Source organism: Myotis brandtii, unplaced genomic scaffold (assembly GCF_000412655.1).
Source record: "Myotis brandtii unplaced genomic scaffold, ASM41265v1 scaffold115, whole genome shotgun sequence".
In the NCBI taxonomy this organism is placed as follows: domain Eukaryota; kingdom Metazoa; phylum Chordata; class Mammalia; order Chiroptera; family Vespertilionidae; genus Myotis; species Myotis brandtii.
This window is the reverse complement of record NW_005353967.1, coordinates 14,462,442-14,482,789: the sequence shown is the minus strand read 5'-3', so window position 1 is coordinate 14,482,789 and position 20,348 is coordinate 14,462,442.

Genomic DNA, 20,348 nt, shown 5'->3' with positions numbered 1-20,348 from the left:
TATGCCTTTGTACTTGCTGGTTCCACTGGGTGGAAAGCCTTCCCTGACCCCCTTTATCCTTGGGACTCAGTGCAGGTGTAATCGCCTCTAGGAAGGTTTCCTCAGCCATCACTCCTGGAACAGGGATGGTCCTCTGCCCACCCCACCCCCCCCATACATTCCTTCTCACAGTGCCTGGCACACTGCTCTGTAATACCACATGCACTGTCTTCCCTTTTAGACATTAAGGCCCTTAAGGGCATGGACTGTCTTTTTCATCTTTGTACGTGCAGTCCCTTAATTTGCCATGAAGCTTGGTATACAGAAGATGTTCAGTGGAAGGATGAGTGGGCAGCTGGGTGGATATAAATGATCGACACTCAGATGGAACTGGAGTTAAAGAAGTTATCTACCCACAACCACCTCTCAACTCCCCAGCCCCCAGGAATGGAAAGTAACCGTGAAAAAAATGGTTCCAAAGTCCTGTGCTAAGCAAAAAGTTTCAAAGTTTCCTGGGAAAAGCATATGGCACAGTCAGAGAAAATAAACAGAATTTAATAATGTTTTAAACAGGGTATGTCTAGGTTGTCATGAAAAGAAATTCAGAAAATGTTGACTTTTATGTAAAGTCAAGCCCATATATACATTTTTTAAAATATTCATTTGAGAACATGATTAGAGGAGGGGGAGAAAGAGAAAGAGAGAGCGAGAGAGAGAGAGAGAGAGAGAGAGAGAGAGAGAGAAAAGACATTGAGTAGTTGCCTTCCGTAGGCTCCATGACTGGGAAACAAACCCACAACCCAGGTATGTGCCCTGACCAGAAATTGAACTGGCAACCTTTCATTGCACAGGATGACACTCAACCAACCGAGTCACTCTGGCCAGGCTATCCATATGTACATTTTGTAGGGATGCAGGCGGCAGAGCCCTCATCCGACAAATAATCTAAATGTTTCATTGGGCACAACACACACCACTCTGCACCAAGCCTCAGGGGTCCTTGACAAAGAGGAATCTCCTAAAAATATCCTAGCACCCACTTTTACAAGAAAAACAAACCCATCATTAATTAGTACATTGGGAAAAGAAAGATATTTCAAAATCAAAACTGAGATTTTGAAGTCAAGGCCTGAAAATTGATGAAACCAGCTGCTACCATAACAATATAGATAAGGATATCGAGCCCTCCCTGGGTGTGGGACACTATGCTTCCCTCCCCCAGAACTCAACACTGCACAGGACAGCCACCGTCACGCCTCCTCTTTCATCTGATTTTCACGGCAACCCTGGAAGGAAGGCAGGGCAGGGCCGGTATTTTTGTCGTGAGTAAACAGATAAGGAAAATGAATGGAAGGAAAGAAGAAGACTATGAGCCTAGAGAGAGCTGATGCCAAATCCCCTTCCTTAGCTCTAGTTTGGGGCCATCTGAATGGAAATCTGCCAGGGGACAACCACAAGAGAATACCTGATGGAAGCAGAAGCTACTGTCCCCCTGTCTGATACAGATGCTCCCTCCCCCCAGTGTAAACGTGCGAGCTGCCTTCCTTCTCCCTTCTTCTTTCTTTTCCTGCCCTTGTATTCCCTCTCTTTCTCACTCACGACACTCCAGTCACTCTGGAAAACTTTGCTTCTGATTACACATCAAAGCGAATCTTTATCTCAAACTCTCTGCATCTGCTGTTCCCTATGCCTGGAACACTTTCCATGAGGAAGGCTTTCCAACTCTTCAGGGGTTCAAATATTCGCTCCCTAGAGATACACACTTGCTAATAAATAGCCAGACACCTCCTACCCCAACTCTCTTCCATCTCATTACCCTACTTTGTTTCTTCTTAGGCTTCCTGAAAATTTAATGTGAGCTCTACTCTCTTGGGTATTGTCTGCAACTGGGTGTATTCTCTTAGAGAGAATTTTGTGTTCTGGAAGTGCTCGCCTCTGTATGTCCTGGAAAATGATGCTGATCTCTCTAATATGAGTCCTGACCATGCTGTCTTCCTTCTCTAGCCTTAAATAAGTAAATTCTGTTAGACTGATCAAGAATCGTCAGGCTCTGGTCTTTGCAGAAATGCAGTCCTATTGTTGACATGGTCAGCACGGTAGTTGTGCAATTTATCAGTGCTGAGAATTGTCCCTCAAATTCTGTTTTCTTCTTCCTTCATTAAAAAAATGTTTAGCAGGATACCTGTCATTCAGTATAAAGACTACATTTCCCAGACTCCCTTGCTTCTAGGTGTGATGCTGTGACTAGGTATTGACCCATGGAATGTGAATTAAGTGACGTGTGTTTCACTTTCACATTAATGTTTCTCTCTTCCTCTCTCCCTCTCCCTCTTTCTGTCCTAGGTGATCCTTAAGGCAGTCTGACCTTCAACATCCTTAGAAGGAAGGACAGTGTTCTCACTTCCTCTTTCCCCTTCCCACTTGCCTGAGTGTAACCTAGAGGAGGTAGTGAGCCATCTTCCACGCTGTTGATAACCACCTCTAGTGATGGCAGATCATCACTTTATCCCTGGAACGGGGAACAGTCAGTGCCTGGTAGATAACATTAGACAATTAGTAACGATAAGTAACTTACTGTAAAAACTTGCTACATGAATGAATAAGTGAAAGGAATCACTTGCTTTCGATGGCTGAGTTTCTTTCTGGCCGGGCTTTTATACTCCCTCTCTGGCCCTCTTGTTTAGCTTGTCTGCCCCCCTTATAACAGACTTCTCAGTACAGAGGTACCCCCATCTCTTCCGACATACTCACCCTACACTGATGTGGAGGAGAGAGCTTCCTGGCTCAGAGGTCTGAACTTTGCCCCAGTTCTTTGTTAACCCAAATACGTTTGGAAAGACCTTTTGACACAAGATCACACTTCAAAGGAAGTTGCCTAGTTATCAGCATCTGGTCCCTCCCTGGGTTACCCCCATGGTGCCCAGTTTCTTCCCTTTCATGAGGAAATATCAAAACATGAAAAACAGGAGCTTAGCTACCATGCAATCTGTTGGGTTTTCTCTCACCTCCCAGGGGTCTTGGGGTGATTTGAGGGCTGTATTGGCGTGACCTGAGGTTGTGAGTCTGAAAACATGTCGGCTTTGATTTAGAACAATGTCATCCAGTAGATAATGCTGACCACAAATGCAAGCCATATGTATAATTTAATATTTTATAATATCCACATTACATTTGAAAAGTATAAAGAAACTGGTGAAATTAATTTTAATTCTATCCTTAAGGTAATATATTCAAAATTGTATCACTTCCATGTGTAATTAGCATAAACATTAACAAAATATTTTACATTTTTTGTACTAAATTTTTGTATTTTACTCTTACAGCTCATCTCAATGTAGTCTAACCACAGTTCAAGTGCTTAACTGCCACATGTAGCTGGTGACCACCATATTGGATGGCATAAGCCTAGAGGAAAGTTAGAATTAGATGACTGAATTAGACTGTGTCTGGGTTATGTCCTAGGTGTTCCTTAAGGCAATCTGACCTTCAATTTCCTCAAAATGGGGCTACTTATACATGTTTTACAATGTCTTGGGGCGGAATTGCAGAGTTCATACAAATAAAAGTGCTGATCAAGTGTAAGACAGTGTGTTTTCTTGTAAATAAAATAAAATAAAATAAAAGCAGGTTCTACCACTCCTCTCTATTAATAACAGAGTCATTCAGCAAAATAAGGCAGAAGAAGGACTCCCCTTCTTAGTCAAATGGGTGAATCCTATCACTCCCTCTACTATGGCCACGGTCCATCTGAGACTGAGGAGGAGTTCGGTGGGGACACTGTGTTAGTCAGGGGTCTCCAGAGAAACAGAACCAATAGGATATACACAGGGAGATTTATTACCAGCTGAGGGCCTGAATAGGACAAGGTAGACAAAGGACACATTTGCTCTCTGCCTGAGCAGAGACATCTATCTTCCCCTGCCCTTGGATATGGGTGGCCCTGGTTCTCAGGCCTTGGACTCAAACTGCGACTTATACCATCGGCTCGGACATCCACTCAAATCATCCTGGTTCAACCCACCACAGCACAGCAGTTCTCCTCAAATCCACCCTTACACGTGGAAGACAAGACACTGTCCTAGAAATGGAAGGATTTAGGAGGCTTTATAAGACTCTGTTTCCAGCCCTGGCCGGTGTGACTCAGTTGGGTTGGAGCATTGATCTATATACCTAAAGGTCACAGGTTTGATTCCCAGTCAGAGCATATACCCAGGTTGTAGGCTCTCTGTGGGAGGCAACCGATCAATGTTTCACTTGCACATTGATGTTTCTCTCCCTAGCATGTCCTCCAGTGAGGACTAAGAACAACAACAACATTGTTCCCAAATGTCTCCCCACTGGGCCTGAAACCCACCAAAATGATTCCTTCTAAAGGGGTTTCAGTTACTGTCCTCCTCCCACCCCACCTCAGTCTTTAAAATGGAAATACTTCCGAGGATCATAACACTTGGGAACACAGTAGTGCTTAAACATCAGTGTGATTCAGCCAGGCTGGGTGTGGGGCGGCCTGGAAATCAGCAGGCTTAACGAGCACCCAGAGGAGATGTGTGGGACATGCTTTGAGCAAACTCTCCTTGAGCCACAGTGCAGCCTCCCTTCTCTACTGTGTCCCCCTGTGGTGGCTGAGAACACAGACAGCTGGCAGCTCTGGCTCCTCTGACACTCCCGCCGCAGAACGAGATCCTGGACACACACACACACACACACACACACACACACACACACGCGCGCGCACACACACAGCTGCTGAATGCAGCGTCCCCGCAGCACCTGGTCTGAACCCAGACCACCAGCCAGCCTGCCTCTTGGGCCCAAACCTTTCAAAAATGCTGGGCAGACCACAGCCCTCCTCCTCCTCCCATGGACAGAAACAGTTCAGAGGCAGGCAGCAAATTCCTGCCTGAGGATACATATCTCTGGGCTGATTAAATAAACACGGCTTAATTAAATTAAAGTGAGATCAGAACCCGTCTGAACTCTGCTGGCAGCCCAGCAGAGTCCCTCATGAATCTTTCATTGTCATAAATGAATGATTATTTGCCTGCTTTGGGGTTTGCCCTGCAGGAAGAGGGGCCTCTGGGTAGAAAGGGCTCCCTCTGCTCAGAGGAAAACAGTTATGGGGTATTTTTATTTAGAGAACCAGGGAGGTGTGAAACCTTTTTATGCTTTTGTTTGAAGGGTGGGGGTAAGCATCATGCCTGTTACTTGGCACAAGAATGGGGGTGTGTGAGGCTGCTTTCCTAAAGAGCTCTGGAATATTCGACCAGATGTGTGGTGGAGAGAGACACAAAGACAGAGAGGAACAGAGAGAGAGACAGAGACAGGACCCTGGTGAAGCTGCAGACTCACTGCCGATGAGGCTATTATGACTCTGCTCGGCAAATTCAGAGGGACAGGCTTTGAACGGTGTTGGCTGCTGCCAGGAATGAGCAGGGAGGGGGGAAAGCACCTGTTCCAGAAAATTTTCTCAGAGGAGGAGCCGGAAGAGATAAAGAAAAGCAACTAAAACCTCACGGGGCAGATTGCATTCCTCCATCAGCAGGGCAGAGCCCATAGCCGCCTTCAGAGGCTGGGCTAGGGGCACAGAGGAAGAGCTCTCAGTATGGCTGAGGACCAGTGAGTCCAGGGGCCCCCCAAAGCCTGGTGTACTGTTGTTGCTGTATGGGTCACCTGTGCTGGGGAGGGCACGACACCACCACCTTAGGGGAACCTTTCACATGCTTGGCCCTGTGCCTGCACCGGCCTTGGCCCCATCTAAAAATTAGACAGGGAGTAGTACTATGCAAACCAGCCTGGTTTCCTATCAGCCAACTTGGGGGTGCCCCTCATCTCTTCCTCTCTCTCCAGGGACCTGCCTCTTTGGTCCTATGGTCTCTTCTAGAAGGCTGGGAAAGGAAGGACAAAGAGGAGAAATGCACATTTTGCAAGTTCCAGTGAAAGGCCTTTGGGGAAGAAAGCTGAAACTAATGGGCAAGCTGTGGCTTTCATTCATCTATGCTACTGTCGCTTCCATTAGCCCGGAAATGTGAGAGGGGGCTGTGCAATCTATCATTGTCCTTTGTGTGTGCCAGTGACACTGCTGACGGTGTTATTTTCTGGCTCCAAACTTACCCTCATCAGCAGGGCGTTTGCTCCAAGTTCTCATAGAACTGATGGCTTACATCACCTCATACACTCTTTCAGCCCCACCACTGGCTCCCCACTTAGCTCGTCTCCCATCTCCCCCTCCTCCGAGCTCTGAGTCAGCAACAACTGAGGAGACAGTGCTGCTCCTATAACCCTACTCACCTGCTCCCACCTCCAAGCCCACATCGGACACTTATCCTAGACTGGACTACCTCTCCCTTAGCAGAGGTGTCTTCTTATTTCGACCAAGTGCTCTCTACCCAGTGACACCTTCCAGATGACTTACTTTTCCAGCTCCATTCCTCCAGCCTCTCCAGGGACCCCAGAGGTGTAGGTCAAATGAGAGAGTACACTACAAGCCATGGGCATCCCACCACCCTAGGGTACACTGTCATGTGTCATGGCTGACTCTAAGCTTGGAGCACATTAAAGAGCCATTCACAACCCAAAGGACCCACGACTTCTGGTTCAAAGTGACAAACTCAGCCATGGGTTTCTTTATCTCCTCTCTCAACAAAGAATCCAAGAGAGATCCACCAGGAGACTTAAGATTTCAAAATCTTTCTGTAACATGAAAGCAGATGGAGGAAGTGTTAAGTAGGAGCTGAACAGAAAAGGACCAAGAAGATAAAGACAATGGAAGGCAGGATGAGAAATGAGATAGAAACAGGGTCGCTAATTGAAAGTCTGAACATAGAATGACACCCCTGACATTTCCATCCAACAAAACTGCTTGCAAGACATCTGGCAACTGGATATATTTCCAAGCCCAGGAGAAAAAGTTAAAACTAAAGCTGAAATCTTGTCTCTACAAAAAATGAGAATGAATCTTCTGGTAAGAACCCATGCACCAGGTGTGGGATCAGAGCATGCTGCAGCAAACCCTCTCGTTCTGACATACTGAGGCCCTCTGAGAAACCAGTGTCTGCCTTCTCGCTCACAAGAGCTGAGCCCAGCACAGTCAGCGAGACTCACCCACCAACACAGGTTTCTGGGGAGCTTTGCTAGTGTTTCATTGTTAAACAGCCACAATCACCAGACTGTGAAATGGAAAGCTTAAAATGTGAAACAGGAAGACCAAGATGATTAAAAGATTAAACGACCTTGGAGGAAAAATAAAGAACAGAAGAAAATTAAAGTGAAAAAACTCTAATTAGAATTTGCAGAGAAAAATAAAAAGATGCTGCATTCGCCCTGGCCGGGTGGTTCAGTAAGTTGGAACATCATCCCTTATACCAAAACGGTTGTGGGTTTGATTCCCAGGACACATACCTAGGTTGTGGGTTTCATCTCCAGTCGGGGCACATACCGGAAGCAACCAATAGAAGTTTTTCACATTGATGCTTCTCTCTCTCTCTCTCTCTCTCTCTCTTTCCCTCCCTCCCTCCCTCCCTGTCTCTCTCAAAAAATCAATTAAAAATATATCCTTGGATAAGGATTTTAAAAATAAAGATGCTGCACCCATAATACATACATATAGAAAAGAAACCATCACAGAAAAAGAACATAAGAATATGACTGCTAAAATTTTTATTAATTTAATTAAAGTTGAAAGATTAAGTTCCTGAAAATTTCCCAGAATATAGATCATTCAGACAAAGAGGGCAGAAAGGGAAAAGAGAAGAATTTGGGGTAAGTAATGAAATTTGGGTAAGTAATGCAGTCTTTATTTCTGCAATTGGTCACAAGGCCCTGTGAACCTTACTCTTCCTTGGCTAGGAATGGTAGTAGACATATTGTAGGTAAGAAAAATAAATTGAAATGTAAGAATCTATTCCAATGAAGACAAATCACTGCCCTCCATCTGAGAGAAAGCGTCCCAAGCACTCAGCCTCCCCTGTGGTGCCTGGCTGAGCCTCCCTGAGCACCACAGTGGAGTCCAGGGGTTGTACCGTCAAACTGCACCCTGAGTAGCGGCAGTCAGTAGATCTACCTTTGTCAAGGACAGTGCTCTGTTCATCTGAGTACTAAGAATCCCTCCCTGCTGCAAGGAGTCTTTTATGAGAGGCCTCAAGGAAAACAAACATTCTCACACTCTGTTCATTCAGAGAAGCCAATGTGTCTAACTCTTCACCAAGCCTCCCTCTTCCCCATCCTCCAGTGTTGCTTCTTTTGGATCTCCAGCCCTGGGCTAAACCACGATGGACCACCATGAGGCCGTGCACATTCTGTCCTTAGGTCACTCTCTTTCCATGCAAATTAGGTCACTCTCTTTCCATGCAAATGGACGATGATGTGGACTATTCAGAGCTTTGCCCACTAGGAGGAGTTCTCCTCCTCGATGTCCTATAGGGTGCCTCTGAGTGATGCCGCTGCTCCAGCCTCCTTCTGCCTGATGCCAGAGCATTGAGCTCTGCTTGATCATCCTCAGTTTTCTATACTCGCTGAACATCTTTCCTTCCCTCCTGTAGCCACAATCACCCAGAGAATGGTTTCTACCATTTTTTCAGTTTTGAGCATTAGGGGCAAGACTTCCCTGTATAGATACAAATACTTTTGTAGAGGCTCAGGGGACAACTTGGAGTTCCTCTGGTCCAGCCATGCCCTGGCCATTCTTTCCTTCGGGCTTAGTCTACTCCCAGCCCTCGGTTAAGTGTTATTCACATAGTGGGCACTAATGAGGTTGCTGATCGGCTGTGACCTAAAAGAGTGCATATTTAAGACCCCAAATGTTTGAGGTCCCAGAGGCCCCAGATGTTTATTATATTATTTAAAAATAAATACATTCTGCCTGGCCAGCTTGGCTCAGTGGTTGAGCATCGACCTATGAGCCAGGAAGTCATGGTTCCATTCCCAGTCAGGGGCCCAGGTTGCAGTCTCAATCCCCAGTGTGGGGTGTGCAGAAGGCAGCCAATCAATGATTCTTTCTCATCATTGTTTCTATCTCTCTCTCCCTCTCCCTTCCTCTCTGAAATCAATAAATAAATAGAAATTAAAATAAATAAATAAATATATTCTGGCGGGTTGGGTTTCCAGGAAGCAGATTCTGAGATGGGTATTGGTAGGCAGAAGGTTTATTTAGGAAAACTCTTAGAACCAACCCTTTTGGAATTGAAGAGAAGAGTGCAAGTTGGGTCAAAGGAGCACATGGACTGTGATACCGGATCAATGAAGGCCGCAGCGACTCCATTGGAAGCTTAAGTGACTTTTCATAGTTGTCCTCAGTGGGAGCAGAGGGTGCTCAGACTTCAAAAATTACATTTCATTGGCAATACTTGACCTAGACTTAGAGTTTATAAAACTTACAGTTGAATAAATAGACTCAAATACCCAAGTTATTCCAAACTTACTTAAAAGTCTTCCAATAACTAAACTGCATATTAGCTTTCAAATCTAAGTTCGGTGAGAGTATATAAAGTTAAAAATTCAGTTCCCCGGTTGCACAATTCGGGCACACAATAGCCACATGCAACAAGTGGCCGCCATACTGGACAGTACTGGCTGGTACTATCAAAAAGTCACTTGTGTGTACTCCTTGTGCTGAAAAGGGTATGGCTTTGGTTCCTACACACCTCAATTTCCTCATCTTCAATGTGGGCCCAATAATGTAGAGCACAGATACAGATTTTTACCATCTCGCCAATAGCCACCTTACAAAACCAAATGTATACAGGTGCCTACTTCTGCTATAAAGCTCTTAGAGCAGGGGTGGGCAAACTTTTGACTCGAGGGCCACAATGGGTTCTTAAACTGGACCGGAGGGCCGGAACAAAAGCATGGATGGAGTGTTTGTGAGAACTAATATAAATTCAAAGTAAACATCATTACATAAAAGGGTACGGTCTTTTTTTTTTTTTAGTTTTATTCATTTCAAACGGGCCGGATCCGGCCCGCGGGCCATAGTTTGCCCATGGCTGTCTTAGAGTGTCTGTGGCTCAGAAGTGGAAAGGAGAAGAAACTGAAGAGTGGGGCCAGCCTTCGGGAGCTGACCACCACAGATTCCAAGCAGTGACACAGGCTTGTCCATGGGGTTTGCCCTGACCAAAGATTCCAACCCCAACTCCAAAAGGTCAGGATGTCCCATGTTGTAACAATTCAAACAACTCATAAATATACAAGATTGTTAGTCAGGCATATCTTAGAGATAGTTCAATCAGATGGCTTTCCTCTTTATATGTATATATTTTTATTGATTTCAGAAAGGAAGGGAGAGGGAGAGATAAAAACAACAATGATGAGAGAGAATCATTGATCGACTGCCTCCTCATACCTCCTACTGGGGATTGAGCCCACAACCTGTGCACGTGCCCTGACCGGGAATAGAACTGTGACCTCTGGTTCATAGGTCAACGCTCAACCACTGAGCCACACCAGCTGGGCAGATGGATTTCCTCTTAATACCTACATGAGATCAACAGTGAATTCAAGACCTTTTGAGAAACGGAAAATGGTAATTGCAGGGCACAAATCCCTTCCTGGGGGTGAGCAACCTGGGAGCCAGAAATACCGGAGACGCTGCCAATGAACACAGTCCTGTGGTAGAAAAGAACAAATGGGGCCGCTTCCTCCTTCGCCTCCTTGCTGCTTTTCTTCTCCTCCTCTCCTTTTTCCTCTCTATTCCCTATCCTCTTCCTCCTCCATCTTCTCCTTCACCCCTTCCCTTTCTCATTTCCTTCTGGTCTTTGACTGTTCCTGTCCCTACTTGTGCTACTCACCTCCACTGAGGGCTTCCTGCTCCCAGCGGCCAGCATCAGGCTAGCATTTGCAGCAGCACAAAGCTCAGCTACATACTGAGTTAAATTTCCTTTTTGGACTATTCTGAGACACTACTACTGCGTATAATATTATTTTTGTAAGGAAATGAGTTCCTAGTTCCAAGCAACTATTTACTTAGCTGGCAATTGCTTGTATATAGACTCTGGTATGCAGGGCCCTGCCCAAAGTAAAGCTCAATAAATATTAGTTTATTAGAAATAAATAAAGATGTTGACATTCTTGGATATAAGTATATTTCATCACAAAGAAACAAACCAAACACATTCTGGTATGTTTAGTGTCCAGATTGAGACCAGATTCTGATTAAAACATTCATCCATCAACTCAGAAGCCACCTTTTGTTATAACAGCAAAAATCTTCCCAGTAGCTGGAGGCCATATGTTAAATACACTCGAAGAAATATTTGCATCAGTACATGTCAGCTCTGACATCTAAACCTGTCAAAATAATGAGTTCTAAAACTTAATCCAAATTTAGTTTCATATTTATAGATGGAAGGTTATTTTTCTGTTTCTGGCACATGTAAATAAGCAAATGTCAGATTCAAATTTGACCAAATTTCCTGATTAAATTTTCAAATTAGTGAAGAAATGTCTCTGTGTAATTTGTATAAAGTACCGGTTTAATGTTTTATTTTTCTTTTGTCTGAATATATATGTAATGAAGATCATTCTTCTGCTTTCAGGGGGGAGTGCTTTGGTGTGTTTTTATTATCATTCTTGGTTACATAAACAAAAACATTATGACAATATTAAAAGAAAGAAATTTACTCACAATTTCACTACCTCTGCAAATCAAAATGTTTGTGTGTCTTTAACTTTATAACTGAACCTTCCATCTGGATATAGGCACACATGCTGATTAACAATGTAATTATGCAAACAAGTCCTCCTCAAATACTAACGTGTGTTACCATCCTTTTAGCTCTGTAGCTGAGAAAATAAGCAAGCTAGTTAGTGTGGAGGCAGAGCACTAATCTCCACAAATTCCCTGCCTCCCACCCACCCAGGCACGCGGGGGCCACAGCAAGCGCGTTCTCTAGCTGCCTGCCAACTGTTTCCAGATGGTGGAGGCAGATACCGAACCAAGGAGAGTCACTCAAGCTTCAGAGCAGGGCCTCCTGGCCATCAGCAGCACAACTACTTTGGAAATTTAAGTGTGACACAAAGAACTGTCATGAACAGGGAAGCACCGAAGTGGACTCTGCCAATCAAAGCGATGGAAGCTCCGGCTGAAGCCTGATGGGGTCCTACTCTCAGGACGGACTTGCAGAGCTTGCCTGCACTCATTACTGTTCTGTCCCTTGAGCCAATTAGTAAGAAGTGGCTTCCTCTATCGGGGTGATGCTAACAAAGGGGTGAAGGAAAAGAGAACCGTGAACTACACAATCTTACACACACACACTACATGCTTAACAAATGTTGGCATGTTGATCAAATATAGAAAAGTACACAGTTAATAAGCTCGATAAATTACTCCAATGCAAAGACATCCCAGTTGCCACAACTCAGACAAAAAGAAATAGCACATTATGAGCAAGCCAGAAGTTTCTTTTTTGTTGTTTATTTTTATTTATTTAAAAAAGTAATTTAAAGGAATTGGCTTACCACACAACTGTGGGGATTGGCAAGGGTAAAATCTGTAGGTCAGGCTGTCAGTCTGCAAAATCAGGTAGGATGTGATGCTATGGTCTTGAGGCAGAATACCATTTCTGCTTTTAACTTTTACATATTTTTCCTTATGCATTCCTTAGGTTTAACTTGCTATTTTTTCCTACTTATTAAGATAGATTGAATTTTAAAAAAAATATAAATTGAGATGATTGATTTCTCAGCCTCTCTTCTTTCCAAATATATATTTAATGCCATAAATGGCTCCTGAAGCATATTTTAACCACATTACATGTTTTAATATGTCATATTTTCATTATCATTTAGGTAAAAATATTTCCTTATTTTCATTGCTAATTTCTTCTTTTAACCATGGGTTATTTAGAAGTATATAGCTTAATCTCCAATCCAGATATTTAGGGAGTCTCTAGTTATCTTTTTATTTTTTGTTTCTAGCTCAGTTTCATTATGGTAAGAGAACATACTTGAGATTACATCAGTCCCTTGAGGTTTATTGAGATTTGATTTATTATTCAGCATATCATCAATTTTGGTAAATGTTTCATGCACACTTGAAAAGAATGTGCATGGTAGAGTTATTGGGTACTGGGTTCCATACATGTCAGTTAGGTCAGTTTATTGCTTACTAATTTTTTGTGTGTGATTCTTCTATCAGTGACCAAGAAAGATGTGCTAAAAACACCCACTATAATTGTGGATTTGTCCAGTTCTTTTTTTGTCTTTATCAATTTTTACTGGCACTCTAGCCAATAAAATGCAAATAAGAGAAGAATTTAAGGCATAAAAACTGAGAGGCAGAGATATTATTGTTTACTTGAAAAACCCTAGGAACTCAATTTTTCAAAGACTACAAAAACAGTAAGAAAGGTCAGTAATATTGTGGAGTACAAAACTATAAGATAGTCAATAGTTAGAAGCTAGAAGATTATAATATGGAAATATTCTATTTATATTAATAAGAACTACAACAAAAAGATAATTTTCTTATGAATAAATTCAACAATAAAAGTACAAGTATATATTAAAATAATCTTTAAAACATTTCAGAAGGACACATTAGAACACATAAATAAGAAAGCATACCATATTTTTGAACAAGCTGACTCAATGTGATTATACACTTATATCAAGAGTTTGCTGATCTTTCTAATTTAATTTTTAAATTGAGCATAATCTCAATAAAGCTAAAAATGGGGAGGGGTAGCTAAACAAAGAATTCTAAAGTTCATATTAGAAAATAAGCAAAAAAGATTTGCAAAGGAAACTCTGATAAGGAAATCAAAATAGGTAGATTGGCAGATATAAAGATATTCTCCAAAGTTCAGTTATTAAAGCAACACAGTACTGGCACATGAATATATGAAGCAGTAGAATAGAAAATCAAGTCCAGAAAAATACACAAATACCAAATCAACGGTGAAAACTGAACTATGAATAATGGTGGGGCAGCTAGGTAGCTATCTGGAAATATTAATGTTGGATTCATATACCACTCTGTGTTCCATGATATATTCCAAATGCATCAGATCTTTAAATATAAAATATAAATCAATAAAGATAGTAAATGAATAAATGAGATAATTTTTCATAACCACAGTGTGGAGGGCTTTTAAACTATGACCCCAAATCCAGAAACCATGCAAAAAATATTAATAAATTCAACAATATAAAAAAAATTTAAACCTCTGCCTGACAAAAATAAACCCCACCATTTAAAAAAAAATGACAAACTGGGAAACATAGTTACAACTCATTATAGAGCTAGAAAAATCTTTCTACTAATACAAAGCTGTTGAGATTGAAAAGAAAAATGGTCAATAACCCATTAGAAAAATGGAAAATATCATAAACAGACAATTCAAAGAATATGTAAATTATTCTTAAATCTATTTCTAAATGCTCAATTTCACACATAGGAAGAAACATGCAAATTAAAATTTCCCAAGATATAATTTTTCACCATAAAATTGGCAAAAATCCAAAATTTGATCACACGTTCTGTTGCCAAGGCTATGGGAAACAGGCACTGTTGCACATTGCTGGTGGGAGTATACATTTTTACAACCCAGATGGAGGAAATTTAGCAATAGCTATCAAAATTCCAAATGTATGTGCTCTTAGACTCAGCAACTCCACCCTGGGGAGGGTACTCTACAGATAGATGTGCATACCTACAAAATGGCCAAGATCAAGTTTATTTATTGCAGCACTGCAGTCAGCAGTGAAAGACTGGAGAGAACCTGGATATGTATCAGTGGGGGACTAGTTAAATAAATTCAATGAAGTATTCTGCAACTGTAAAAAGAAATACGAAAGCTCTTTACATACTGATAGGAAAATTCTCTAAAACATATTAAGTTAAAAGAACAAGGTACTGAATGATGCATATAGCATATGAAAATTTATATTACAAAGAGGGGAAACAATATATTTGTATTACTATTTGGTTCATTTTTGAAATCTCTGGAAGGGTGAATAAAGACTAAAAGTGGTGGGGCCTGAGAACTGGGCACATGACTGACCCATGTGGGAAGGAGATGTCTCACTGGAAGCTTTTCATAATTTTTTTATGTTTTTACTATAGGGATGTGTTATTGTTTAATTGTTAAACAATAGGATGTTTTTAACTATAAGTGCTAGAAGCCTTAAACAATGAGACAATTTTTTATCTCAAATAACACAATATCCAAAGTCAGACTGTCCCTGGGCTAGTACTGTTTCTGCAATTCCAGGCATCACAGAGAGACCTGACCATGAGAAGCCAAAATGGACAATGGCATGGCTTCCTGTGTGTTGCCCGGAAGTCCCCAGTCGACTTCCCCTCAGGTCCAATTGACCAGTGATGTATAATATGCCCACACCCAAGCTTCAGGAGACACTGGGGCATAATAGTACTAACCTTCCCTGAGCACTTCCTATGCACCAGGTACTATCATAAGCACTTTTCCTGCATTAATTAATTTACTCTTCAAAGCCACATGTTAGAAAGGTAGCATTATTATACCTATTTTATAGAGGAAAAATCTTAGGCACAAAGAAGTCAAAGAAGGTCACAGTAACTGGTGGAGTTGAGATTCACACTTTGGCAAGCTGGCTCCAAAGTCATTTTTCCCAACTGCCATGTTCGTTACCTGAGAATGAATAAGCCTTGTTATTGAAGAGGTTGCTTCCACCAGCAGGAAAGAAGGGAGAAGAATGGCTATTAAATATAAAATGAGCAGTGCTTCTCCCTAGGAACAAATTGCTCAAATTGCAGCCCTTGACTGGCACACACCAAGCCGTCAGTGATAGACACTGGCCATTTTGTGAACACCTCCCACGTTCTCTCTGGACCGTGTCTCCAATTAATAGGCAGGAGGAACCCCTGGGCAATGATTGGGGTTGCTCTAGAACAGTGGTTCTCAACCTTCCTATTGCCGCGACCCTTTAATACAGTTCCTCATGTTGCGGTGACCCCCAACCATAAAATTATTTTCGTTGCTACTTCATAACTGTAATTTTGCTACTGTTATGAATCGTAATGTAAATATCTGATATGCAGGATGTATTTTCATTGTTACAAATTGAACATAATTAAAGCATAGTGATTAATCACAAAAACAATATGTAATTATATATGTGTTTTCCAATGGTCTTCGGCGACCCCTGTGAAAGGGTCGTTCGACCCCCAAAGGGGTGGAGACTCCCAGGTTGAGAACCGCTGCTCTAGAAGCAATAGTAGCAGCAGCTCCACCTACAGAAATCTCCAAACCAATAGTGCCCATGCCTACCAGGGACCTTGGAATGAGCTCTGGGGAATAGACCAGCTTTCTCCCAAGAGCAGGATGGCAACAGGGGCCTGGGGACCCCCCTGGGAGACTCTGGGTGCGCGCGCGCACACACACACACACACACACACACACACACACACACACACACAGCTCACCCGCAGCCCAGTGCTTCTTTCTACCCAGGCAGAGTGCCAGACTGCCCATCAGCACTTCACTGGCATCAGCAAAGATGTGTCCCGGGAACCAAAGGGAGTTTTTGGTTGTGAGAAAAGCAGCCCTGCCTGAACGTCACAGACATTCCCCAGCCAACCTGCTCTGCTGTTGATAAGATCATCACAGGACACTTTCCTACTGCAGCGCCTTTATGCTCTCTGGGCCTCACTTGCCACTTGAGAACCCCCTGCCGCTAAATGCATCGTCTAAAACATCCACGCTCCCATCCGCCAGGACTTTACAGTAGCTAACTCTGCCCTCATGTGCTAAAAATACCAATTTTTCCCTGTCATTAATCCAGCAGTTTTTTCAGATATTTGTCTTTTCATAGTCAGAAATGCAGTGAGTCACTTTACTCACCTCCCAGGCACATCGCCCAGGGAAGGGGGTGGATGTATTCTTAGCGGAGAGCACTTTGCTCTGCCTTATGTAAACCCCTGGAGCTGGATGTCTCCAGACACAGATAAAGAGGAGCCTGGGGTGAGCGGAGGAGGCGAGAGAATGAAGCCCCTGAACAACCAGCCCTCTTTTCACAGAACCAGCTGCTGCCTGCTGATCTGAAACACAGCCCTGGCCTGTGGGACATCTGCCTTCCCTCAGAGCGGAATAAGCAGAGAAGGAATTCCTCGCCAGGTTTCTCCCCCAGAGGTGCCAGAACAGTTCACACAGCGGCAGTGTCTTCTCATCAGCCTGAGAGAGAGAGAGGTCCTGACTATGCCAAGGAGGCACAATGGAATCTGGCCATCAGGGCACCCAGGATTTGTAGAATTTGTAAGAATTGTAAGAATAAGGTGGGGTGTGTCTTGCTGGCCATGATGACCAACTATCCTCAGGGTGTAGAGAGCCCACAGTCATATTCATATATGCCCTGAGCCATAATGTTATGGATTTAAGTTTTCTAGAGCTAAGAAGCCACAGTCACTTATTTCTTCAAGGCTGTGCAGCCTGGTTGAGCCACCGCCTTTGCAGGCTAAGTGCACAAAAGCCAAGATCTGAGAGACGTGTCCACATTCTGGAAAGCCTCTGTCAGGCTTTATAACAGTTGCTTTCAGAATTCTTCGGCTCTGGTGTGGCTACTGAGCTTGGTCATGTCACCTCTCTGGGCCTCTGTGGCCTCAAATTGAGGGAGGAGGCAGGTCCTGGTCTCCATGAGCCTGTCCAGTTCAGAAGTCCTGAGCTTCGGAAGAGGACTTTGCTTCCCTTTGCAGGATGGAAGTGCCTTACATTCACCCCTGCGTCTGCTGCAGGTTCCTTCACTTTCTCTGTTCAGCCCAGGCCCATCTAGTGGAAATGTTAGGCAGAGCTCCATGACAAAGGCTGCAATAGTTTCTTACTCTTGAGCTGCCAAGAGAATCGATGAAGTATTTATAGTGTGTGGTAGGCCAAATAATGCCCCCTCCCAAGATGTCCACGCCCTAATCCCTGGAACCTGTGAATATGTTATATTGGTTACAAAAGGGACTTTGAAGGTGAAATTAAGATAGATTATCCTGGATTATCCAGGTTGGCCCACTCTAATCATGTGAACCCTTAAAAGCAGAAAACTTACTCTGGCTAGAGGTTGGCGAGATGCTGTAAAAAGGAACAGTTGGAGATTTAAAGCATGAGAGGGGGCCACATAGAAAGCATGAGATGGAAAATGGGCAGCCTTTAAGAGCACAAGACCAGCCCCTCGCTGACAGCCACCAAGGAAACAGGGACCTCAGTCCAACAGCCACAAGGAACCGAATTAAGCCAACAACCTGAATGAGCTTGGAAACAGATTTATTCCCAGAGCTTCCAGAAAGGAACACAGCCCTGCCAATACCTGCAAGAATCTAAGCAGAGACTCACTGAGTCATTCTGTACCCGGATGTCTGACCTAGAGAACTGAGACAATAAGTGGGTGTTGTTCTAAACCACTACATTTGTGGTAACTTGTTGTAGCAGCAATAGAGAACTGATACATAGGATGTGTCTGACAATTACATTACTTTAACACAACAAGCTTGTCCCTCCAGATAACCTCCTTCCACATCTGGAAGAAAGATGCAAAGCCTGGCCCAGGCCACTGGGCTCTGTCTTGCTTCCAGGAACTGACATACTTTAAAAGCATGAAAGAAGGGGTAAAGAATGCATGAATGGAGAGAGAGAGCGAGGGAAGAAAGGAAGAAAAGAGCTGGCTCTGATATTGTTATTACTATAACTCCCACAGGCATCAAAGTCCCAACAATGCCCTCTTCGTAATTAAGAAATGTGAAGTTGGCTGCAGTGATCATATGGAAGAGGAGGGGCCAGGAGTGACCTGGGGATGCTCTGGAATCCAGTAACTTAAATATCTGCAGGGAACATCTTGTGAGCAGCCCTTTGGCTGTGAAAATGCAAACGACCCAAGCTGGCTGCAGTGTGTCACCTGGGAGGCCCAGCCGACACAGGAGGCAGGGCAGAGCTCCATTCCCAACTCTCCCTCCCGTAGAGCCGTAGAGCTGGGTGGCAGCACACTCAGACTAAGTTGCACCCCAGAGCCCGCCCAGGGTTGCTCAGTCAGGGAGGCAGGGCACCCTCACCCTCTGCAGTCCTGGGGCTGCCCACCTCCCCTCTGAAAAGAAGTGTGAGGATGTGAGGTTGGTCTTTCTCTTGCTTTCTCCTCTTCTCTCACCTCCCTTTCAAGTTCCAAAGTGAAAACTGAAGATTAATCTTGCCATCTCCAGCTCTCCTTTTTCCAATATCTTCTCAAATTTATGTAGTGAGATTATACCATTAATTCCTATTACTCATAATAAGGAAAAGGAGAAAAGACAAATTTAAGAAGTCATTCAAAGATCATATGTGTGTATATATACATAGGCCATGTATATACATATAGACCGTGTATATATACATATACACCTTGTACATACACATAGACCTCATACATACACATAGACCTTGTATATAAACATAGACCTTGTATATACACATAGACCTTTTTCATTTTGCTTTCCCGGTTGGGTGTTTTTTGCTTCTTCGTATTTCAAATCTTTGACTTGATTCTTGCGATCCTCTAGTCCAGGGGTCCTCAAACTACGGCCTGCAGGCCACATGCAAATACAAATATTGTATTTGTTCCCGTTTTGTTTTTTTACTTCAAAATAAGATATGTGCAGTGTGCATAGGAATTTGTTCATAGCTTTTTTTAAACCATAGTCCGGCCCTCCAATGGTCTGAGGGACAGTGAACTGGCCCCCTGTTTAAAAAGTTTGAGGACCCCTGACATAGACCTTGTATGTCCACATAGACCTTGTATATACATATAGACCTTGTATGTACACATAGACCTTGTATGTCCATATAGACCTTGTATGTACACATAGACCTTATATTATACATAGACCTTGTATGTACACATAGACCTTGTATGTACACATAGACCATATCATTCTCTAGCTCTGGAAAGTCACCCCACACCTACACAAACCATGCACCTCCACTTATACTTACCCTGCAACTCTGTTTCCCCTTCTAGCAAACCCCTGTTGCCTGTCTGGGCTATAGGATCGGACAGCTGGGGAAGCAGAGCAGGGTGACCACAGATAATCCACTGTAGGGATTTTGAGATCATTAACAGCCTTTAGGCCCTGACAAAGCCCAAGAGTTCTTCCCATCTGATAAAGTAACTATAATGACTGAACTCATTCTCCAAACAGCCTAAGCACCCAGCAGGGACCTGTGCTCTATGTTAAAGGCCACAAGGATTGGGAATAACAGTCTATGACCTAAGTCGATGTTTCCTGAACTTTCTGGGAGGATCTGTTCATGAACTTCTCATAGAGGAAACAGAAATGTGGTAAGGAGTGGGAAGCAGAAAGAGGTCTGCTCCCCTGGATGTTCCCCAGTGCAGATAAATACCACCTCATCCACTTGTCCTTCCAAACACTCCATCATCTCATATAC